The sequence below is a fragment of the Heptranchias perlo genome, chromosome 20, assembly GCF_035084215.1.
Source record: "Heptranchias perlo isolate sHepPer1 chromosome 20, sHepPer1.hap1, whole genome shotgun sequence".
NCBI classification, from domain to species: domain Eukaryota; kingdom Metazoa; phylum Chordata; class Chondrichthyes; order Hexanchiformes; family Hexanchidae; genus Heptranchias; species Heptranchias perlo.
The window spans coordinates 27,313,814-27,339,203 of NC_090344.1; the positions used below are offsets into that span (position 1 = coordinate 27,313,814).

At 44.0% G+C, this 25,390-nt stretch overlaps 3 non-coding genes across 3 annotated transcripts; 2 read left to right on the top strand and 1 right to left on the bottom strand.

Annotated features, from left to right (window-relative positions):
* The first annotated feature begins 17,595 nt into the window (after nucleotides 1-17,595).
* Nucleotides 17,596-17,669, top strand: trnai-aau (transfer RNA isoleucine (anticodon AAU)). Its single transcript has one exon. It is a non-coding gene; the product is annotated as a tRNA-Ile (tRNA).
* A 514-nt stretch (nucleotides 17,670-18,183) lies between these two features.
* trnap-ugg (transfer RNA proline (anticodon UGG)) lies at nucleotides 18,184-18,273 on the bottom strand. The gene is given in 2 exon segments: nucleotides 18,184-18,219; nucleotides 18,238-18,273. It is a non-coding gene; the product is annotated as a tRNA-Pro (tRNA).
* A 1,848-nt stretch (nucleotides 18,274-20,121) lies between these two features.
* Nucleotides 20,122-20,195, top strand: trnai-aau (transfer RNA isoleucine (anticodon AAU)). Its single transcript has one exon. It is a non-coding gene; the product is annotated as a tRNA-Ile (tRNA).
* Nucleotides 20,196-25,390: the final 5,195 nt, after the last annotated feature.

A 25,390-nucleotide genomic window follows, 5' to 3' on the forward strand; every position in this document is an offset into this window, starting at 1 on the left:
CCCCAATCCATCTGTGGCGGGTATGAAATTTCACTATAAATAAATGCGAGAATCGAAGCAAGGAAGAAGAAACTAAACAAGTAAAAACTGCCGAAACGAGGGATTGAACCAAGGACTTTTACATCTTTACTCTAACGCTCTCCCAACTGAGCTATTTCAACCCCATGATAAAGTTTCCCTTTATGTCATTGTCCTAGAAGAAAATATAACCGCAGGAGGAATTGCCCCTCCTGTTCATTCCGCAATTCACAGAAAAACATCGCACTCATATATACACACCCACATTTCATATATAAACATCACATTCATATATAAACACCCACAGTTCATATATAAACATCACATTCATATATACACACCCACAGTTCATATATAAACATCACACTCATATATACACACCCACAGTTCATATATAAACATCACATTCATATATACACACCCACAGTTCAGAAAAAAACATCACATTCATATATACACACCCACAGTTCATATATAAACATCACACTCATATATACACACCCACAGTTCATATATAAACATCACATTCATATATACACACCCACAGTTCAGAAAAAAACATCACATTCATATATACACACCCACATTTCATATATAAACATCACATGCATATATACACACCCACAGTTCATATATAAACATCACATTCATATATACACACCCACAGTTCATATATAAACATCACACTCATATATACACACCCAAAGTTCATATATAAACATCACACTCATATATACACATCCACAGTTCATATGTGAACATCATACTCATATCTACACTCCCACACTTTATAAAACAACATCGCACTCTTACAACACACCGACTTAATATCTACCCAAAGTCCTGTTTATCGTTCTCACTAAAGTCTGAACACTGAAAGTTTTACTGTTTTCCAGTAACTGTCCGTCCTGGTTTGTCTTTTCATCGTTGAATTTGCTGAAGTCCGGCAAAGCCGGCGCGATATCGATCCTGGTGGTGAATACTGCTTCGACGGATGTGTCGGTGTCCAGAATCTGGACGGGTTTGGAAAGCCCTTGTGTCACACGAAGTGTCTGAAAGGCCCAGATACACATGAAGGTCATCAGCGCGGTGCCGACACCTCGTGCTGCAATGTTAGCGAGCCTGACATCAACTTAAAAGGCGGCTTTTTGGAAACTCGTTGTGGTCACAGTTTCCTTTTGTACAAAACTGAACCTAAATCATTCAAAATGAAATGTGTTCTTTGCTGCTTCACAATAAACAATATGTTGTTATAAAGTTTCGCTCATTGGTTCCCGAGTGTCAGAGGGAGAATTGTCTTAAATCCCTCATTTATTTCATTGTTCATTCAGAATCAGCCAACGGATTGACACAGAGAGATAAACACAGCGAGAGATACAGAGTATCGGTAAACACAGCGAGAGATACAGGGTATCGGTAAACACAGCGAGAGACACAGAGTATCGGTAAACACAGCGAGAGATACAGGGTATCGGGAAACACAGCGAGAGATACAGAGTTTCGGTAAACACAGCGAGAGATACAGATCATCGGTAAACACAGCGAGAGACACGAGTATCGGTAAACACAGCGAGAGATACAGGGTATCGGTAAACACAGCGAGAGCTACAGGGTATCGGTAAACACAGCGAGAGATACAGAGTATCGGTAAACACAGCGAGAGATACAGAGTATCGGTCAACACAACGAGAGATACAGATCATCGGTAAACGCAGCGAGAGACATCGATAGTAATAGTGAACACAGCAAGAGATACAGAGTATCGGTAAACACAGCGAGAGATACAGCGTATCGGTAAACACAGTAAAATGGACAAGAGAAATAGAAAAATACAAACTGCCTCAAACGCTAACAGACAGTGACAGGTAGATATCAGGAAGAGGAGGTGGGGTCGTTGCAGCTTAATTTATCTCCTTATTTTGCAAAAGCTGAGCAAATTGCCTTTTTCGTGACAAGGTGTCCCGGTTCGATTCCCAGTGGAGCCTTTTTATTCTATTTGATATTTAGCTCATTTGTGAATTAAACAACAAAATCACACAGGGCGGTATTTGTATTAATTCCGGAGCCAACAAGGAAAGGACTGCTGAACTGTAACGCGGAAGTGCTCGTTCTTTGTACAGCCAGAGCTTTCATTGAAGCAGCAAGCACTTTGAGCTTGACAAATCATAATATCGTTAGAGCAATAAAGGAGGTCATTCGGCCCATCGAGTCATTGATCGATTACATTTTCGACTGCCAATCTTTGATTCCAATTTACACTGGCCAGGTACGTTCTCAACCCACTAAAATTGGTCCTTCTCCTGTTAAGTACTTTACTCGAGATATCTCCTTCTCCTTTTTCATAACTCATCGAAATCTTATGATACTATGATCACCGTTCTCTAAATTTGACACTGACACTTGCTCCACGTGACCCAGCTCATTCTCCAGAACCAGATCCACCAATGCCTCCTTCCTCGTATCATTATGTGTTAATCTTAACACCTGTGACGTATTTGTATATTTGTTACATTTAATGTAAGTTATTTGATCTGCGAATGTGTCCAAAACACGTTTTGTGGATACTGCTCTCGAGGGCTTATTTTACAAACTTCTTGACCTAGAACCAGCAAACAATCTCCATTAAAGGTTGTAAAGTGAAACTGGTTTCAGAGCAGTTTTCGGCGTTCAGCTTTTGTCCGCAATGTGCAATTAGTAGAAACTCATTTAAAGCACATCTCAGTATCAATGAGAATGTCAGGCACATGACAGTTGCGATGGAACCGTCTCTTATAATAATTACAGAGTGTAATAGATTACTAAGTGAAAAAGCCAATCCAATCTCTCAGTCTCTCTCTCTGTCACTATCTCTGTGAGTGAACGTTAACCAGCAGAAGAAGCTAAAACAAAGAACCGAGCAGTTTTGTTTGTTTCCTTTTCCTTCGGACGAGTACAGTTGAAGAGAATGATTTCTGTTTACTGCTGAGCAAATAACTGGAATGAGTAGTGTATCTGGTTCCCATGGTACCCAGTGAAACATCCACATTTATATCTCACATTTACACTGATACCTTCCTTCCTTACTAATTATAGGAAACTTTTGGGAAGGTTCAATCATACTTCAGAACTCCAGAAGCGCAAAGAAAGGTGATCATCTCATGGTGACGTCACCTACGGGCGAGAGAGGTTTGCAGGTTTACCTGGAGCTGTAAATGTATAAACTCCTTCCACTGTACAATCTCCCTTCACCAACAGCAATTCAATTCTAACTGATCTGAGACTTTGGTCATTTATGGTGATTATACTTTGTGGAGTTAAAGCAGCAGCAAAATCCGTTGTGTCTTGTATGCATAGCAGTTCAGTCAATATAAAACATTGTCATCCGACCTACCATGAGCAATGCCACAGAGGGTATGTGAGGTTACGGACAGTCCTGCCTCCTGCAGTTGTTCTCTCGGTCACACATCCGGCATCACCTCTCGGCCCCACACTTCAGAGTCACGCCTAAATATAAACACATTTCTGCTTCAGACTTTTACATGGAGATCAACAGTTCACAAGTCAAGATGGAGAGAGCAAACAAATCAAATATTTAAGAACGTTAACGGATAGAAAATTCACCATAAATGACTGAGTAAAAAATGAAGCAAACGGATCAAGAAGAAAATTCGCAAAAGGTAACAATTAAAGAAAGGAGAAGGGGAACCGATCAAATCGCTCCAAATAGTTTTTGAAAAATCCTTTCGGTTTTCATCTTAGTTTCTCCATTAAGTTGGGGACGGACATCGAGAAATATTTCTCGTAACATCATAAAGACAATTAGAATAAACATTTCAAAAAGTAGGCCTTAATCTTACTTATACGATAGCATGTTATGTGATTGTAAAATCTGCAATTGTTTTACCATTCTTCAAGTTTCGAGGGATACTCTGAATATATGTTTTACATTGAAACGTAAGTGGATTAATAAAATAAAATGAGGAAATTTGTTTATGAACATGAAGAGCTGCTTTTCCATCTTACATATCGCAATATATTTATTTACACAACTGTCATTTGTGAAATGATGGAATATATTTATTTCTATATCTGTACGGGTAAGGAAATCCCCACTGGATCATTTCCAGGAACCAGCCAATTACTTAAATTAGTTTGTCAAACCCAAAATACCCGTTGGGAATTGCTGATCGAAAATTTGAATGGAAATCGAGATCATCACAAAGCATTGGAACAAATATACCCACTGAGGTTTCAGAGTTGTTACTGATTTATTTATATCACTGAGTAACCTATTTTAAACAGGGTGAAGGTACAAATCTAATGATAAGGGTCTGGGTTGGAGAAGGAACAGATGAAAGTATCAAATTTAATTACACTGATTCCACAAACACTGCACACCACATCCCTTAAACGTTGTTAACTGTTTCTCCATAAAACTGGAGAGGGTGTAAACAGAAAGTAACAGAAAAAAAGCTCATTATTGTATCAAAATTAATTTTGATATTGTTGCACAAACACTGAACATCCCATCCCTAAAACACTGTCCCGATCTAAAATCAGTCGGCAGGACCCTGAGCCACATTGAAAATGCTGTGATTTCAACCTGGTTCAAAACACGAAACCTTCTGATTTGGAGTCAGACGCGACTGTTCTTGCACCAGGCCCACAACAAGCGGCTGGAGCCGGATCCATTGGACGGCGATCGGTGCAGACTGCCGCCGCGGCTCTCGGAATGTGAGAGGCGGAAGCAGGAGTCGCCTGACCGCCTCAACCATACCACAGGATCCCCGCTCTCGCTCACATTGTACAATTGACTCTGTGGCGCAATGGACAGCGTGTTGGATTTCTACGTTTAAGAAGTGATATTCAAAGGTTGTGGGTTCAAGTCCCACCAGCGTTGTGTTTTAGTTCAGAGCTGGGGAGTGAAATTTTGCAGCAAATCCGAAACAGGGTCTTTAATGTCCGTCAAGGACGGGAAACTGCCCCCTGCACTTCATCTTGCACCAGTGGCTCCAGTCACACCCGAATTCATGATTCTAAATCCACTCTGAGCTGAATTGGCGAAACAGGAGGAGGCTCATCATCTGCTCAGACCGAAAGTCAATCTGCTGGACTTCCGGCTCTGTCAGACTGCATGTTCCTTCAGACAGGTTTCTAACTGGACACATGCATCCTGCTGCCGTGTGAGAATTTTGCTTCAGGGGTAGAATTCTTGCTTGCAGTAATTCTATTCCTGTAAAAATAGCTCCTGAAGTGCAGGATGTAAAGTATCCTGCCTGAGCGGTCGAAGGCGCTGGTTCAAAGCTCCAGTTAAATCCCACAATTTGTTGATGGATCAAAATCGTAGTTTGTGTCTCCAAAACCGTAGCCTCCCTCCTGTATACAAGCAATACTAAACATCTCATCTGCTATTGCAACAGCGTAGTCCGGAGGAATCACATGGCAATACAAATAAGTAGATGCACTTTGGAACAAACCAATTGTACCTTCAACTCCGGTCGAAATGTTCACAAGGTAAAGGATCCTTTGACTTAGCTGAAACTCGATTTAACAACCTCGGCTTTTCCCGATCCTGTACTGTTGTATAAGGACCGCGCACTGACCGATTGCGCCGATCGAGTCCGGTCACTCTGATCACCTGTCCCACTCTACTGGAAAGAAACTTAAGGTGAGAGGTCCTTACCTTTGGAAACTTGTCCAGTAACTGTGATGAAACTAATATCTGCACTTTCACTTTCAGCTTCTTTCACATCATCTGCTCTATCGCACAACAATCGGGTTTTCTGCGAACAGGTCAAATCGAACATTGCCAGAGATTCTATCAGTAGTAGGATTTGAACCCAGCTCCCTCGCAGCCATTGGATTTATTGTCTTAAAGCAGTGATTTCCGTTCGCACAATGCCTTGCCAGTCTTTCACGTTTTGTTTAATGCCCAAAAAAATAAATTGGAGCTAATTGACCGCATTTACGCCGTGCTGGGGTTGTTCTTCTTCGAGCAGAGAAGGTTCAGAGGAGATTTGATAGAAGTGTTCAAAGTCATGTAGGGTTCAGATAAAGTTAATAAAGAGAAGCTGTTCCCATTGGCGGAAGTGTCGAGAATCAGAGGACACAGATTTGAGGTGATTGCAAAAGAACCAAAGGCGACATGAGGAAAATCTTTTTTACGCAGCGAATAGTTATGATCTGGAATGCGCTGCCTGAAAAAGGTGATGGAAGCAGATTCAATCGTGGCTTTCAAAAAGGAATTTGATAAATACTTGAAGAGGAAAATGCAGGGCCAGGGGGAAAGGGACGGGGAATGGGACCAATGGGATTGTTCTTACAAAAGGCAGGTAAGGAATTGATGGGTCGAATGGCCTCCTTCTGTGGTGTGTTCATTCTATGATAAATATTATTTTACATACAGTGAATGGACCATCCCTGAAAGACTGTCCCGCGATAAAACAGAGTGACACTGAAACGTTGCGAAAATGCAAAATTCCCAACATAATTCAAACACGCATTTTTTGGATTTGGAACCAGACGCGCTATCGTTGCGCCACGAGGTTCACAACGAAAGCTTGGAGCCGGATCCATAAGAGGGAAATCAGTACCGGCCGCCGCAGGGACTCACAGAGGCGGAAGCAGTCGCAGCAACAGCGCAGGAGCCCCGCTCTCTCATCCAGCCGCTGCCCGGTCCCGGCCTGAGCCCTGTCTGGGATCCGCCTGTCGGTCTCTTTTACTGAACGGGACCGATCCAGTTTCAGCTCACACACAGGCTCAGGAATCCAACTCCTGAAAGATTCACTTATTTAAACCTTGTTTAGATTCAGTGAATTGGGATTTAGTTCAATCCTCATCTTCCCGCCCCTCTGTCAGTTCAGGACTTTATTTAAACCGATACTTGGCGCTCTGTTTTACAGGGTGCCGGCGGTTTAAGCATTTCTCAGTCCCACTACTCCCATTAGTAACACTTTTTGCTGCTCAACCCTCAAATCCACAAAGTTATTGTCACTGCTGCTGCACAGGATTAAAGGAAGGGACGGATCCAGAAGCTGTTTAAAATTATTACTGACAAATCAGGAAAAAGGGCAAAGGATACGGTCTGTTTCTCTGCCTGTCTGTCTGTCTATCTGCCTGTCTACCTGTATATCCTTCTGAATGCGTCTCTGCCTTATTCTCAGGCTTTTTGATTGCTGGCTGCAGGCCTCACTCCCCGACTGAATGACCAAGTACCGGATTGTGTGTCGGAATGAATGACTTTGACTGACTGCCTTTTTATGGACCTGAATGGCCACATTTCTGTATTCATGTCTTCGCTCTGTGTCACAATCCTGTCTCTGTCTCTCAGGAAGACAATACACACACAACATTCACACACCGACTTTGACTGAACGCAACTTTAATCTGCTGCAGTGTGTACCATCCACAAGATGCACTGCACCAACTCGCCAAGGCTTCTTCGACAGCACCTCCCAAGCCTGCGACCTCCAACACCTAGAAAGACAACGGCTGCAGACACATGGGAAGAGCACGTTCACCTCCAAGTCACACACCATCCCGACTTGGAGTGCTGTCGTCATTTGTCATTCCTTCATCGTCGCTGGGTCAAAATCCTGGAACTCCCAATCTAACAGCATTGTGGGAGAACCTTCACCGCACCGACTGCAGCGGTTCAAGGAGGCGGCTCACCACCACATTCTCAAGGGCAATTAGGGATGGGCAATTAATGCTGGCCTTGCCAGCGACGCCTAAATCCCATGAATTAACATCTTAGTTCCTTCTGGAGTTGAATGATTTTGAAATTTGGAAGATTTTTTCCTGTGTAACTTGTGAAGTTTTGATCATTGAGATGTTTGTGAAGGAAAGCGGAAGAGGATTGGTGGCGTTTAGTGTGGGACAGAAGTGATGTTGTCTCAAGGAGAAGCGACACAGTGCTATAAACTGAGCAAAGGTTTCCCTAGTTTAGCGGTCGTCACGTTCGCCTGACATGCGAAAAGTCCCCGGTTGGATCCCAGGCGGAAAAGTTATTTGGGAAGTTACTCCTGATGGCCCTCCAGGGCTGAGCATCACCTGTGAAAATGCGCCGCCAATTGTTTGTTCCTGTTCAATTTAACAACGGCTCTATCACAGTCCTGGTGTCATAAACACTGAACATTTTAAACAGACTCTTAAATTACTGTCTGGGAAATGAGAACCGATGAAAGTTCGTAACATGCAAAACACAAAGTTTCGCTGTCACTTGTTAACCATGTCAGTATTTCCACCGGTCTGCAGCAGAAATTTATCGTTTCATTAATGACGATTACAATTATTCATCTTTCACAGAGAATCATCGCTTTCGTGTATTAAATTCGTAATGTTCATAATTGGTTTGTTAAAATTATTTCCTTGACCGAGAATCGAACCCGCAGCACAAAAGTGAAACCATTCTCTCGGAAACACCAGCTGCCAGCCAGAAGATCAGTAAAAAAACTCAGCTAACGCAATGATTTCTGGAGTTGGACCCCTGAATTTCTCCGCTCCTCGACAGTTCCTAACTTCTCTCCATTTAGAAAATACTCTGATCTTTCTTAGTTTCTCAGTGGATTATATCACACTTCCCCACATTGGACTCCATCTGTCACAGTTTTAGCCTCTCATTTAATCATCAATGGCCCTTTGCTGCTTTCTGCTCCAATCGACACTATTTACCGTGTCACCTAACTTGCTGGTTTAAGGGTGAAAACTGCCCTCCGCTTCACTGTAAGTGCAAAGAGGCAACTTTGTAGATGCCGTGTAGTGTTACAGAACGGCAGGTTAGACCTGCTCGTTTCATCTCATCTCATTTTCTGGTAACGGGAATATTACTGAAATGGAGCCTGGTCAAATAACAGCTCAAAAAACCAATCCTCTCTACCACCAAGAGCTGAGCCTTCAAACATACAGGTATTTATGGGGCAAAGTGGGTTTGATGCTCAGAAATAATACAGCACAGATCTTCACTCGTGCAAGCTGTACACCTTTTATTTTAGAAAAGTAAACCGATTGTAGACAGCTGCTGTATTGGTCGCTGCAAACTCAAGCTTTCGCGCGGTGAATTAATGGATTAGTATAAAGCACATGGTGTTTCTGTGGTGTAATCGGTTAGCGCGTTCGGCTTTTATTTGCAAGGTTGCTGGTTTAAGCCCGCCCAGGATAACTTTTACCTCAGAATTCATTGCCTCACAGCACCAGGTTTCCAATGTGTGTTTAGTCTGCAAGAAAATGCACGGTCAAAATTGCCAGCGGAGCACGGCTGATATTCCACCATTGACCCTACGATCCGATAGCAGGCACATGACAAATATTTAAAAATCCGAGATTGGCTGCACGGAACTCAGAATTCTTCTTCACACACAAGGTCCGAAGGGAGGACTCAATGGTTGCCGTAGAGCTGGTTCATTCAGATATTGATATCTGTGCAGTGAGCGAGACCAGACTGCTACCGTGTTTTCACAATGAACGTCACTCCTTTATTTCGGAAAAGCAATATGGTTTGCACATTCCGACCGTGTTCAGCTGATTTGTGAGTGATCATTAAAGGCTCCTGCAGCGCTGTCTCGGCGAAAAACACCAGTTCAAAACCGCATTCCAGATGGGACAACAAACCCACCAGTTTTCCGTTATTCCCCAGCTCCCGGAGTGAGAGAGGCTGCGACAGCAGGATTTATGGAGGACCGAAGAGAGTGAAACTTTATTTCGGCTTTCGTGGGAAATCAAGTGAAAGTGGAGAAGAGCTCCAGGATTTGAACCAGTGAAACTCCCTGAGCGAGAATCAGATCCAAAGATCAACTGGCAACAGAGCCGTGCAGCCACTGTAAAATTTCGCTGCCACGCAGCCGATCAGCCATCTTTTCAGAACACCATGGACAGCCATTCTCGCTTTCTTCTACAATATATGATGTACAGCGAGATCAGATTCAACACCAATTATTTCTAGTCAACAATATTATCCTCTCTTCAACAAATTCGTTTTGAATGTACGACTTGTATTATAATGAAACACATTGCAGAATGAATTGCTCTGAAGCTCCATAAATGTGGAGACATTGGCTATGAATTCATCAGCTGGGTTGTAACTTTACCATTCCTAACATCTCAGCCTGCTGGTGTTGCCGGTTAGATCAGCTTTCACATTCCTGGAAGCCTGAGAATTCTAAAAGGGAACGAAACCGAGAGACAAGAGACAGAGTCAGTGACAGATACAGAGATGCATGCAAATAAACAAAGAGTATAAATGCCAGGTTCTGCAAACTAGCAGAATTCAAGATACTGATTGGGAGATATTCCTTCTCGTGTCTTGAAATCTTGCTGGAGAACAATGGGCGCCCGCCACGGTGGAATGCCTCTCCTGCTTTGAAAAAGGTAAATGCGGTCAATTAGTTCCAGTTTATTCATTTGGACATTGAACAGATCGTTGAACAGTAACTAACCGAGTAGAATTTAAACCGGTGCAAGAAAATTCCAGTGGGGTATGAGTCGAACTCTTCAAACACTGGGCCATCGCAGATGCACACAGCAGTTCTTGCACAGCTGCAGGCCAGTCTGCGTCGGGTTGTCACAGGACCTCCGCCAGACTGCATGTGTTTTCAAACAGGATTCCAAATGGACACATACAGCAAATAGCCAAGTGAGGATTGATGGTATTCGTGTTGAATTCTCGCCTGCTGATTATGCGACCCGGGTTTGATACCTGGCCAATGCAGGATCGTTTTGCATTCTGCACCAATGAGGAACACGGGAAGAGGAGTCGGCCATTTCGCCCAACAAGCCTGTTCCGCCATTCAGTCCACAAAAAGCAGGACAAATCGAATCTGGACAATTGCCGCACCATCAGTCTGCTCTCCATCAACAGCAAAGTGATGGAAGGTGTCGTCGACAGTGCTATCAAGCGGCACGAACCCACCAATAACCTATTAATCGATGCTCAGTTTGTGTTCCACCAGGACAAATAGGCTCGAGATCTTATGACAGCCTTGGTCCAAACATGGACAAAAGAGCTGAATTCCAGAGGTGAGGTGAGAGTGACTGCCCTTGACATCATGGCAGCATGTGACATCAAGTAGCCCTATTAAAATTGAAGTCAATGCGAATTAAGGAGAAAACTCTCCAGTGTCTGGAGTCATACCTAGCACAAAGGAAGACGGTAGTGGTTGTTGGAGGCCAATCATCTCAGCCTCAGGTCATTGCTGCAGGAGTTCCTCAGGACAGTGTCCTAGGCCCAACCATCTTCAGCTGCTTCTTCAATGACCTTCCCTCCATCATAAGGTCAGAAATCGGGGTGTTCGCTGCTGCTAATGTTTAATTTGATTCGCAACCCCTCAGATAATGAAGCAGTCCGTGCACGCATGCAGCAAGACTTGGATAAAATGCCGGCTTGGGCTGATAAGTGGCAAGTAACATTCGTGCCAGACAAGTGCCAGGCAAGAGACTTTCTAACCACCTCCCCTTGACTTTCAACGGCATTACCATCGCACAATCCCTCACATCAACATCCTGGGGGTCATAATTGATCAGAAACTTAACTGGACCAGCCATATAAGTACTGTGGCTACAAGAGCAGGTTAGAGGCTGGGTATTCTGCGGCGAGTGAATCACCTCTTCACTCCCCAAAGCCTTTCCATCATCAACAAAGCACAAGTCAGAAGTGTGATGGAATGCTCTCTACTTGCCTGGATGGATGCAGCTCCAACAACACTCAAGAAGCTCGATACCATCCAGGACAAAGCAACCCGCTTGATTTGCACCCCTTCCACCACACTAAACATTCACTACCTTCACCACCGTCGCCCCGCTGCTCCAGTGTATACCATCCTCCAGATGCACTGCAGCAACTCGTCAAGGCTTCTTCAACGGCGCCTCCCAAACCCACGACCTCTACCACCTAGAAGGACAAGGGCAGCATGTACATGGGAGCAACACCGCCTGCACGTTCCTCTCCAAGTCACACACCATGCCGACTTCGAAATTTATTGCCGTTCCTTCATCGTCACTGGGTAAAAATCCTGGAATTCCCAATTTAAGAGCATTGTGTGAGAACCTTCACCGCACTTACTGCAGCGGCTCAAGATGGCGACTCACCACCACCTTCTCTAAGGCAATTGGAGATGGACAATAAATGCTGGCCTTGCCAGAGACGCCCACATCCCATGAATATTCAAAAAAATGGCTGACCTGTGACCTAACTCCAAAAACCCACCTTAGCCCCATATCTCTTAATACCTTTGGTTAGCAAAAACCTGTCAATCTCAGATTTAAAATTTACAATTGATCTCGCATCAACTGCCGTTTGCAGAACTGTGTTCCATACTTCTACCAACCTTTGCGTGTAGAAGTGTTTTTTAACTTTTCTCCTGAAAGTCCTGGCTCTAATTTTTAGGCGATGTTCCCTAATCCTTGACTCCCAACCAGCAGAAATAGTTCATCTCTATCTACCCCTTCAGTTCCCCTTAATATCTTGAAACTTCGATCAAATCATCCCTTAATCTTCTGAATTCCAGGGAATGCAACCCTAGTTTGTATAATTTCTCCTCGTAATTTAACGCTTAGAATCCAGGTATCATTCTAGTAAATCTATGCTTCACTCTTTCGAAGGCCGATATATCCTTCCTAAGCTGCGGTGCCCAGAATTGATCACAGTACTCCAGGTTTGGTCTAACCAGAAGCTTCATATAGCTGCAGCATGACTTTTACCCCCTTTGTATTCTAGCCCTCTAGATATAAGGGGCAACATTCCATTAGCCTTTTTGATAATGTTATGTACCTGTCCATGACATTTTAATGATGGATGTACATAGACCACTAAGTCCCTTTGAACCTCAACAGTTTCGAGTAATTCACCATTTCGAAAGTATTCTGATCTAAACTTTTTGGGTCCAAAGTGGACGGCCTCACACGTCCTTCCATTGAAATCCATTTGCCACAGTTTTGCCCATTCACTTAATCTAGTAATATCTCTCTGTAATCTCATTCTTCCATCTACACTGCTTCCGATTCTGTGTATCTTTGTGTCATCGGCAAACTTGGATATGTGGTTCTCGATCCCGTCATCGAATATCAATGAGACCGCCCAAACTGGGGTAAATTCACAATCAGCTTCAATTTCCAAATCATCTTGAGACATTTTATTTACTCCGCGTGTGTTGCGCCTTGTAAACTTCTGCACTTTATCATCTGGACATCAACGATCATTCAATTCTCACAACTGCAAAGATGTCAGAATCCAATTGGTGACTTTTCACTAAAAACATTGATATAACAGGAATCGTCTGGAATTTGAACCCGGGACCTCTCGCATATTCAATTAATGAAACGCCCAAAGCGAGAATCATACCCCTAGACCAACGAGCCACTGGGTGCAAGGCCGTGCAGCCAGTTTAAAATTTCACCACCCTCTTCAGCCGATCGGCCATCCTTTCAAACCGCTCCTGTCCATCCAATCTCGTTTTCGATTCCTATGCACAGCAATATCAAGTAGTATACTAACTATTTCCAGTCACCAATATTAGCCTCTCTTTACTAAATTCGTTTACAATGTACGACTTGTTTTATCAAATAAGACTTTTCAGAATTAGTTAATCTGAAGCTACATTGGCATCTGTCTCGGCATCGTCAGAGTATACAAGCTACCAGAGGTACACTTTACTCAAATTGCTGTTTTCTATCGCTGTGAGGGCGAAGAGACACAAATGTGGAGACATTAGCTACGAATTGATCAGCTGGGTTGCACCTTTAGTTTTCCGACCGTCTCAGTCTTTTTTTCCTTTACCTTTCGCTGCTGGTGTTGCAGGTTAGATCAGCCTTTACCGTTCCAGGAAGCCTGAGAATTCCATCAGCGGACAAAACAAAGAGGCAAGAGACAGGGAGAGATAGAGAGATACATGTAAATAAAGTAGAGTATAAATGGGTGGTTCTGCAAAGTAGCAGAATTTTAGTTGCAGATTGGGCAAGATGCTTTCTTGTGTATTTAAATTTTGCAAGCTTACATTGGGCACCCAATTAAAAACGCCAGCTACGCTGGAGTATCTCTCATGGTCGGAGAGAGATAAATGAAGTCAATCAGATCTAGTTCATTCATTTGAGCATTGAACGGATCTTTCAATAATAATTTAGCCACCAGAATTCGAACCTGCGAAGGAAAACTCCATTTGATCTTTAATTTATTGCTTCAACCACTCGGCGATCGCAGCGGCACATGGCAGTTCTTGCATGGCTCTCGGTCAGACTGAGTTGGGTTATCACAGGAGCTCTGTCCGACTGCATGTTCTTTCAGATAAGATTCCAAAAGGACACATGCATTTACTGATGATGTAAGTATTGGTGGTTCAGGGGGCGAATTCTCGCTCACCACCTGAAAGGTTTGATTTCTGACCAATGCAGGATCCTTTTGACTTCCAACAGCATCCACCGAAAACCGGACCACGTGAAACTTTCTTGGCGCCTCATTGGGCAAATCAGGGTCAGTAAATCACAGTTTCGGAGTTTGGACAGCCGAGCCGGTCTCAGGCGTTGCTTTTCGGTCTCCACCTCTCCTGGAGGCGTGGGTTGGATTCTGAATTCCGGCATTTAATCCTTTACAATTACCGAGATTTTTTTGTTCCTTTGGCTTTGGTTGATTTTTCTGAGCTGTTGATTTGATCCTTCCAGAAAATCAACCCGATATCCGTCCACGGCAGGTTTATTTTTAAGTAAACCAGCAAGAAATATAAGAACGGATTGTCCTTCACAGTAGCTGCTTCGCACTCGCCTCCAAGCAGCTCCACGACCAGCAGAGAAATCTTGCCTTGGGTTGGCCCGCTCCCTGAATACATTAATTACTTTGCTACAATCGACGGTATCAAGTATCAGCAAGTGAACAACAGCAGAACGGAAAACCACAGTAATCATGAATGATGCTGAGAAGAGCCCGAGCCTGTGGAAGACAGATCAGGTTACCGGAAAGAAACAGCCGCCCCGAGCTTTCGGAAGCAGGGAAAGTCTGTCTGTCTGACTGACTGGGAAAAGATTTTTTGCATGAAAGTGAGTGCGGTTTGACGTGTTGCAGCTCGAAGGCGCTCCCTTCTGGTGAGGAGAGGCAAATGCTCCAGCAAAACAGCCGTGTTCGAGCAGACACAGAAAGCCTTAAGATTTGAGAAAGGAAAAGAGGCGTCCTGATCCACAGGGCCAAAATTTTGAGCTGTAAACTTCCGAGAGCGGCCTTGAGCTAATTGCTGCTTGATCGCTCCTGTGAGACGGAATTGAACCAACGATCGTAAAGATCTACTCCTTTGAAGTGTTCTGTTCGACCAGCAAAGCTGTCGGAGGCCGAAAAAAAACGTACCTCTCTTTGGTAATTGTTTAGTGAGCGCCTTTTGATGCTCTCAGACTCGTGGTGTCCCGTGCTCATGACCGAGGCTGACTCGGGACCTGTTCATCTCGCAGCGCTGTGAGAGTGTGAGCTGCTGCTTACCTTCTGCAATCTGAGCCAGTGGTGCAGTAAATAACGCATCTTCTAATAGGTTTAAAACATTATAGGTTCGACTCTAACTCGGTTTAAAGGCTTCTGATTTTTTTGTATTACTTTATGACTAACAATGTGTAAAATGATAAAAATTCATCACATGCAAAGAGCAAAAATCTTATTAAAGTTTTGACTGTCTCTTGATGACCATGTCAGTATCTCCTTCAGTCTGAAATAAAAACGTATCTGTTGATTAATGTTGATTCAAACAATGATGCAACGACGAACTGCGATTAATTTGCTTCATGCAGTTAATTCAATAGGTTCTTAATTCTTCGATAACGTTCATTCCCTGACTGGGAATCGAACCACGTGGCGGTGAAAGCACCGAATTCAAACCACCAGCCCACCGGGGAGTTCTCAACATTCCGCACCAGACACTGTGCAACTGATAACATTTATTTCTCTTTCACTCTTTCGTGATTCATTCAGCTCTGTGTTTATTCTCAGGCCTCTGATCTCTCCATTCCTTGCAGCATTTGATTCCGGATATTCTTGTAGTTAAATATGAATAAGATACCATATCTCACAGCCCCGGTATATTTGCTGTTTCTCTCTGCAGTTCTGTACAAAATCAAACTGTACGCAGATACCGACAGTCTCTCTCTCTCACTCCCCACAGAAGCAGCAGGAGATGCCACTTTAAACTGCCAGTTGCTTCAAACGATGCCCGATAGACCTGCGTTGTCTTGCAGCTTTCCCAGGAGCTACATTTGATTCGGTGCGTCAATTTAGGGAAATTGAATGATTTTCACCGGCAGCTTGTGGTAGTATATTACCTCACTTTCTATTTCGTGTATATGGCTACTTGCACTTGGTGCTGTCATTGCCTGAACATCACCTTTTGTCCCGATCGTAGTTCGAATAGAAAATGCTGTTTTGTGCGAGCAGCTTGCCTGGCCCGAAAATGACAAGTGGGAAAGGCCGCGTTGGTCAGCTTGTTCACAGCAAAGAATGTTCAGCGTTATCTTGTGATCTAGTGTTTAGCATTGGGCGCTTTCATCGCCACGACAACAGTTCGATTGGTGTCTGTCTCAACATCTGCCGATTATACGCTCTACCAAAAGTATACTGTACTCAAATTGCTGATTTTTCACTGTGAGGGCGAAGAGACATGAGTGGACATTAGTTCTGAATTCATCAGCTGGGTTGCAACTTTGCTTCTCCGACCGTCTCCGCCTTCCTATCTTTACACTTCTCTGCAGATTCGATCATCCTTGGCCGTTTAATAAAGCCTGAGAGGTCCATGAGGTGAAAACACAGAGAGTCAAGAGACAGATTAAAGTATAGAAACAAATGTCAAGTTCTGCGAACGAGCAAGAATTTAACATGGAGCTCGGGAGAGATTCCTTCAAATGTCTTGTAAGAGACGATTGGACACTCGTCTGCTGAAATATCTCTTTGAAGGAGAGCAATGTGGTTGGTTAAATCTGGTTCATATTTATTTGAGCTTCAAACAACATTGAAAAACTGGACCTCGCTCAGAATCAACCGTCAAATATTCCAAAGCGAGAATCATACCCCAAGCCAAACAAGACACCGAGAACAAACCACCGGTAATAAACCACTGCAGCCACTGCACAATTAAGTACCAGCCGCAGCCGATCGGTTATCCTTTAAGATCTCTTCGATCCATCCAATCACGTTTTCTATTCCGATGAAGAGAAATGTCGAGTTGCACCCTAACAATTTCCTCCGTTCTCTTTCGCAAACATATCGCTGAACTAAACTTCACAAGTCACTCAGGAAAAATAATTCAGTTCAACAGCATCAGCTTCCGAAGGACCTGCGAGGACAGACTGACCAAACCTGCGTTCAGTCGTGAAGCTTGTGGGTGTTTTGTCACCCGAAGGGACAGAGACTGGCCTGTGACAAAGGGCGAAGGCAGGAACTCAGAAATGTGGCCATTCAGGGCCATAAATGGGCAGACAGTCAGTCACAGTCATTGATTCCGACACACAGCCCGGTAGTTGTTCAGTCAGTCGGGGAGCGAGGCCTGCAGCCAGCAAACAAAAAGCCTGAGAAGAAGTCAGCTGGTGCAAAAATAAACACAAACTACCCAACACGCGGGTTAGCCCATAAAGCTAAGATGTCCACATGGCCGGTTAGCTCAGTTGGTTAGAGCGTGGTGCTAATAACGCCAAGGTCGCGGGTTCGATCCCCGTACGGGCCATAAGGTTCCTATTGCAATATTTTGGTAACTTTTAAAAGTTTGGCAGACTTGAGAAACAAGCGAATCCACACAAAATGTCATGTGGTCAATTTTTTGGAGTAACATCCATTAATATGTTTTCTGATCTATCTTTTTGAGGTCCAAAGTGGACGGCCTCAAACTTGCTTACGTTGAAATCCATTTGCCGCAGTTTTGCCCATTCACTTAATCCAGTAATATCTTTCTGTAATCTCATTCTTCCATCCACACTGCTTATAATTCTGTCATCGGCAAACTTGGATATGTGGTTCTCGATCCCGTCATCTAATATCAATGGGACCGCCGAAATTGGGGTAAATTCACATTCAGCTTCAATCTCCACATCATCTTGAGACATTTTATTTACTCCGTGTGTGTTGCGCCTTGGAAACTTCTGCACTTTGTCCTCTGGAGCTCAAATATAATTCAATTCGAACAACTGCAAAGATGTCAGAATCCAATTGGTGACTTTTCACTAAAAAGCAGTGAGACAACAGGGCTCGTCCGGGATTTGAACCCGGGACCTCTCGCATATTGCATTAGAAAAACGCCCAAAGCGAGAATCATACCCCTAGACCAACGAGCCGCTTGCTAGAAAGCCCTGCAGCCGGTCTAAAATTTCACCATAGTCTTCAGCCGATCGGCTATCCTTTCCAACCGCTTCTGTCCACCCAATCTCGTTTTCTAATCCAAAATACAGCAATATCAAGTTGTACACGACCTATTTCCAGTCACCAATATTAGCCTCTCTTTACTAAATTCGTTTACACTGTACGACTTGTTTTTTTCAAATAATACTTTTCAGAATTAGTTAATCTGAAGCAACATTGGCATCTGTCTCGGCATCGTCAGAGTATACAAGCTATCATAAGTATATTTTACTCACATTGCTGTTTTCTTTCTCTGTGAGGGCGAAGAGACAAAAATGTGGAGACATTAGCTACGAATTTATCAGCTGGGTTGCACCTTTACTTTTACCTTTCCCTGCTGGTGTTGCAGGTTAGATCAGCCTTTACCGTTCCAGGAAGCCTGAGAAGTCCATCAGGTGACAACATAGAGACAAGAGACAAGGAGAGATAGAGAGATTCATGTAAATAAAGTCGCTTATAAATGGGTGGTTCTGCAAAGTAGCAGAATTTTAGTTGCAGATTGGGCAAGATTCTTTCTTGTGTATTTGAATTTTGCAAGAGTACATTGGGCACCCAATTAAAAGCGCCGGCCACGCTCGAGTATCTCTCATGCTCTGAGAGAGATAAATGAAGTGAATTAGATCCAGTTCATTCATTTGAGCATTGAACGGATCTTTAAACAATAATTCAGCGAGCAGAAATCAAACCTGCGAAGGAAAACTCCATTTGATCTTGAATTTAACGCTTCAACCACTCGGCGATCGCAGCGGCACCTGGCAGTACGAACATGGCTGCAGATGCTACTTTAAACTGCCATTTGCTTCAAACGATGCCCGATAGACCGGCGTTGTCTTGTAGCTTTCCCAGCAGCTTCATTTGATTCGGTGGGTCAAGTTTGGGAAATTGAATGATTTTCACCGGCAGCTTGTGGTAGTATATTACCTCATTTTCATTACCGGTAATAAACCACTGCAGCCACTGCAGAATTCGGTGCCACCCACAGCCGATCGGCCATCCTTTCAGACCTCTTCTATCCATCCAATCACGTCTTCTATTCCGATGTAGAGAAATGTCGAGTTGCACACTAACTATTACCTCCGTTCTCTTTCGCAAACATATCACTGAACAAAACTTCACAAGTCACTCAGGAAAAATAATTCAGTTCAGAATCATGAGCTTCCGAAGGACCTGCGAGGACAGACTGACCAAACCTGCATTCAGTCGTGAAGCTTGTGGGTGTGTTGTGATCCTAAGGGACAGAGACAGGCCTGCGACACAGAGCGAAGGCAGGAACTCAGAAATGTGGCCATAAATGGGCAGACAGTCAGTCACAGTCATTGATTCTGACACACGGCCCGGTAGTTGTTCAGTCAGTCGGGGAGCGAGGCCTGCAGCAAGCAAACAAAAAGCCTGGCCTGAGAATAAGGCAGAGACCCAATCAGACGGATAGACAGACAGACATCTGACACAACGTCAAAACGCAGCGTGATGGAATCACGTTGCGGTGATATCATTTTCACAGTAGCTCAGGGTCCTGCCCACAGGTTTTATAGCGGGGCAGTGTTTTATGGATGGGCTGTTCATTGTTGGTAAAATAATATTGATCGGAATTTAATTTGTTACATTAAAGTGCTCTTTGTTTGTTAATTTTGATCTACATCCTCGACAGTATATACAGAAACAAGTAACAATGTTTAAGGGATGTGATTTATTCAATATTCGTTGTAAAACCCTGTCAGATGGTGTAAAAATAAACACAAACTACCCAACACGCGGGTAAGCCCATAAAGCTAAGTTGTATACATGGCCGGTTAGATCAGTTGGTTAGAGCGTGGTGCTAATAACGCCAAGGTCGCGGGTTCGATCCCCGTACGGGCCATAAGGTTCCTATTGCAATATTTTGGTAACTTTTAAAAGTTTGGCAGACTTGAGAAACAAGCGAATCCACACAAAATGTCATGTGGTCAATTTTTTGGAGTAACATCCATTAATATGTTTTCTGATCTATCTTTTTGAGGTCCAAAGTGGACGGCCTCAAACTTGCTTACGTTGAAATCCATTTGCCGCAGTTTTGCCCATTCACTTAATCTAGTAATATCTCTCTGTAATCTCATTCTTCCATCCAAACTGCTAAGAATTCTGTCTATCTTTGTGTCATCGGCAAACTTGGATATGTGGTACTCGATCCCGTCATCTAATATCAATGAGACCGCCTAAATTGGGGTAAATTCACATTCAGCTTCAATCTCCACATCATCTTGAGACATTTTATTTACTCCGTGTGTGTTGCGCCTTGGAAACTTCTGCACTTTGTCCTCTGGAGCTCAAATATAATTCAATTCGAACAACTGCAAAGATGTCAGAATCCAATTGGTGACTTTTCACTAAAAAGCAGTGAGATAACAGGGCTCGTCTGGGATTTGAACCCGGGACCTCTCGCATATTCCATTAGAAAAACGCCCAAAGCGAGAATCATACCCCGAGACCAACGAGCCGCTTGCGAGAAAGCCCTGCAGCCGGTCTAAAATTTCACCATAGTCTTCAGCCGATCGGCTGTCCTTTCCAACCGCTTCTGTCCACCCAATCTCGTTTTCTATTCCTATTTGCAGCAATATCAAGTTGTACACTACCTATTTCCAGTCACCAATATTAGCCTCTCTTTACTAAATTCGTTTACAATGTACGACTTGTTTTTTCAAATAATACTTTTCAGAATTAGTTAATCTGAAGCTACATTGGCATCTGTCTCGGCATCGTCAGAGTATACAAGCTACCATAAGTATATTTTACTCACATTGCTGTTTCCTTTCACTGTGAGGGCGAAGAGACAAAAATGTGGAGACATTAGCTACGGATTTATCAGCTGGGTTGCACCTTTACTTTTCTGACCGTCTCAGTCTTTTTTTCCTTTACCTTTCCCTGCTGGTGTTGCAGGTTAGATCAGCCTTTACCGTTCCAGGAAGCCTGAGAAGTCCATCAGGGGACAACATGGAGACAAGAGACAAGGAGAGATAGAGAGATTCATGTAAATAAAGTCGCTTATAAATGGGTGGTTCTGCAAAGTAGCAGAATTTTAGTTGCAGATTGGGCAAGATTCTTTCTTGTGTATTTGAATTTTGCAAGAGTACATTGGGTACCCAATTAAAAGCGCCGGCCACGCTCGAATATCTCTCATGCTCTGAGAGAGATAAATGAAGTGAGTTAGATCCAGTTCATTGATTTGAGCATTGAACAGATCTTTAAACAATAATTCAGCGAGCAGAAATCAAACCTGCGAAGGAAAACTCCATTTCATCTTGAATTTCACGCTTCAACCACTCGGCGATCGCAGCGGCACATGGCAGTACTTACATGGCTGTTGATGCTACTTTACACTGCCAGTTGCTTCAAACGATGCCCGATAGACCGGCGTTGTCTTGCAGCTTTCCCAGCAGCTTCATTTGATTCGGTGGGTCAAGTTTGGGAAATTGAATGATTTTCACCGGCAGCTTGTGGTAGTATATTACCTCATTTTCATTACCGGTAATGAACCACTGCAGCCACTGCAGAATTCGGTGCCACCCACGGCCGATCGGCCATCCTTTCAGACCTCTTCTATCCATCCAATCACGTTTTCTATTCCGATGTGGAGAAATGTCGAGTTGCACACTAACTATTTCCTCCGTTCTCTTTCGCAAACATATCACTGAACAAAACTTCACAAGTCACTCAGGAAAAATAATTCAGTTCAAAATCATTAGCTTCCGAAGGACCTGCGAGGACAGACTGACCAAACCTGCGTTCAGTCGTGAAGCTTGTGGGTGTGTTGTGATCCGAAGGGACAGAGACAGGCCTGCGACACAGAGCGAAGGCAGGAACTCAGAAATGTGGCCATAAATGGGCAGACAGTCAGTCACAGTCATTGATTCTGACACACGGCCCGGCAGTTGTTCAGTCAGTCGGGGAGCGAGGCCTGCAGCCAGCAAACAAAAAGCCTGGCCTGAGAATGAGGCCGAGACCCAATCAGACGGATAAACAGACAGACAGATAGACAGACAGACATCTGACTCAACGTCAAAACGCAGCGTGATCGAATCAGAAAATGCCACTTTGTGCGAGCAGTTTGTCCGGCCTGGGCTGCAATGAGGTAGGACACTGGGAGTATTCAATTAATGAAATCAGTACTTCAAACAGAAAACATTCTTCACTCACTCATCCTGAGACATTAGGGTCTCTATACTTGAATTATTGTTCCATTCTTTGGAACTTGGGAACATGAGTAGGCCATTCAGCCCCTCGAGCATCCTTCCTGAGGTGGGTGCCCGGAACTGAATGCAATCCTCCAGATGGGGTCTCACCAGAGCTCTGTGCAGCTGTAACATAACATCCACCCCTTGTTTTCCAGCCCTCTTGAGATAAACGGGGAGAGTCAGAGCTCAAGAGAGAAAGCGAGAGTGAGCAAATGGGAGCGAGAGAGAGGACTATGCATTGCACAAACCGTCCCTGTGTCGATTTCTCAGGAGCGCTGTGAATCCCCACTGAGCTTTTCAACCAGTTGCTGCACCGCAGCAAAAGTTCCAAAGCAGCATATCGGTAACGTGAAATAACCTAATCGACAGCCGATTTGTGGTGCCATGGATAGCACGTGGGACTTCTTCTAATCACTGCAAAGGTTGTGTGTCCGAATCTCACCATCGTTGAATTTTAGTTCAGGGTTCGGTGATTTCGGCGCTGGGAAGTGAAATTTTGCAGCAAAACAGCAACAGGATCATTCATGTTGGTAAAGGAAGGGAAACAACCTCCTGCACTTCCTCTTATACAAGTGGCTCCAGTCCCACCCGAATTTATAATGCTTAATCCTCTCTGAGCTGGATTGGCGAAACACTCTCAAGATGGAGGCACATCATCTGCTCACCGCAAAAGTCAATCTGCTGGACCTCCGGCTCTGTCAGACTGCATGTTCCTTCAGTCAGGTTTCCAACTGGACACATGCACCCTGCTGCCTGCGAGCATTGGTGCTTGAGGGGTAGAATTCTTGCTTGCAGTCATTCTATTCCTGTGAAAGTCGCTCCTGAAGATCGCAAGATGGAAAGTATCGTGACTGAGCGGTCGAACGCGCAGGGTTAAAGCTCAGGCTAAATTCCATAATTTGTAGATGGATCAAAATCATAGTTTGCGGCTCCAATACCGCAGCCTCCCTCCTGTAAACTAATAACACTAAATATCACATCTGATATTGCAACAAGAGGAACCACGTGGCGATACAAATAATTGATGCATTTTGGAACACTCAATTATACGTTCAGCTCCGTTCGAAATGTTCACAAGGAAAAGGATTTGTTGATCTCGGTGAGACTCGACTAACAACCTCGCCATTTCCCGACCTTGTACGGTCATATAAGGACCGCGCACTGACTGATTGCGCTGCTAGAGCCCGGTCACTTTGATCACCTGTCCCTCTCTGCTGGATGGAATATTAAGGTGAGCGGCCCTCACCTGTGGGAACGTGTCCTGTCCCCGTGATGAAAATAATATCTGCACGTTCACTTTCAGCTTCTTTCACATCCTCTGCTCCATCGCACTACAATCGGGTTTTCTGTGAACAGGTCAAAATAAACACTGGCAGAAATTCTAAGAGCAGTGGGATTCAAACCCACGCCTCTATAGAAATTAAATTTAACACCTTCGACAGCGAGGCCGCGCTACCATAATGTCACAGTAATGTTTAAAGAGCTGTTTAATGCTCCAATAAATGAATTGAAGCTAATTGACCGCATTTAGCCGGTGCTGGGGTTGTTCTCCTTCGAGCAGAGAACGTTAAGAGGAGATTTGATCGAAGTGTTCAAAATCATGAAGGGTTGAGATAAATAAATAAAGAGAAACTGTTCCCATTGGCGGAAGGGTCGAGAACCAGAGGACACAGACTTAAGGTGATTGGCAAAAGAACCAAAGGCGATATGAGGAAACAGTTCTTTACCCAGCGAGTAGTTATAATCTGGAATGCGCTGATTGAAAGGTGGCTTTCAAAAAGCAATTCGATAAATACTTGAAGGGAAATAAATTCGGGGCTAACGGGAAGGAGCGGGGGAATGGGACTATCTTGACTGCTTTCACAACGAGCCGGCACGAGCTCGATGGGCCGAATGGCCTCCCTCTCTGCTGTAACCATTTTATGATTCTATGATTCTGTTTATACTCTTTATTTTCTTTGCATGCATTTCTCTATCTCTCCCTGTCTCTGTCTCTTGTGTTGTCCTCTAATGGACTTCTCAGGCTTCCGTGAACGGCGACGGCTGATCGATCCTGCAACACCAGCAGAGAAGGTTAAAGAAAGGTTGAGACGGTAGGAAAAGTAAAGGTGCAACCCAGCTGCTGCAGTCAATGTCTAAACATTAAGATCTCTTCGCTCTCACAGTAAAACAAAGCACCAATTTGATTAAAGTATACTTATGGGAGAGTGTATGTTATCACCATGCCGAGACAGACGGCAAAACATATCATAGAATCATTAAAATTTACGTTAGCGGAGGCCATTCGGCCCATCATGTTTGTACCGGCCGGAAAAGAGATATCCAGCATCACCCGACTTACCAGCGTTTAGTCCGTAGTCTTGTCGGTTACGGCTCTTCAAGTGCATATTGAAGTCCTTTTTAAACCCGATGAGGGTTTCTGCTTCTCCCACCCTCTCAGGCAGTGAGTTCCAGACCCCCACCACCCGCTGGGTGGAACAAAATTCCCCTCTGCTACACTCTAATCCTTCTACCAATTACCTTAAATCTATGACCCTTTTTATTGAACTCTCTGCTACGTGAATCATGTCCTTCCTATCCACTCTATCGAGGCCCGTGATAATTTTATACACCTCAATTAAATCTCGCCTCAGCCTCGTCGGTTCCAGAGAAAACAACCTCAGCCTATCCAATCTATCCTCATAGCCAAAATTCTCCACTCTTCGCAACATCGTCGTAAATCTCTGTACCATTTCGAGTGTAGTCCCATCTTTCCTGTAATGTGGTGATCAAAACTGTACGCAATACTCCAGCTGTAGCCGAACTAGTGTTTTATTCAGTTCCAGAATAACCTCCCTGTTCTTAC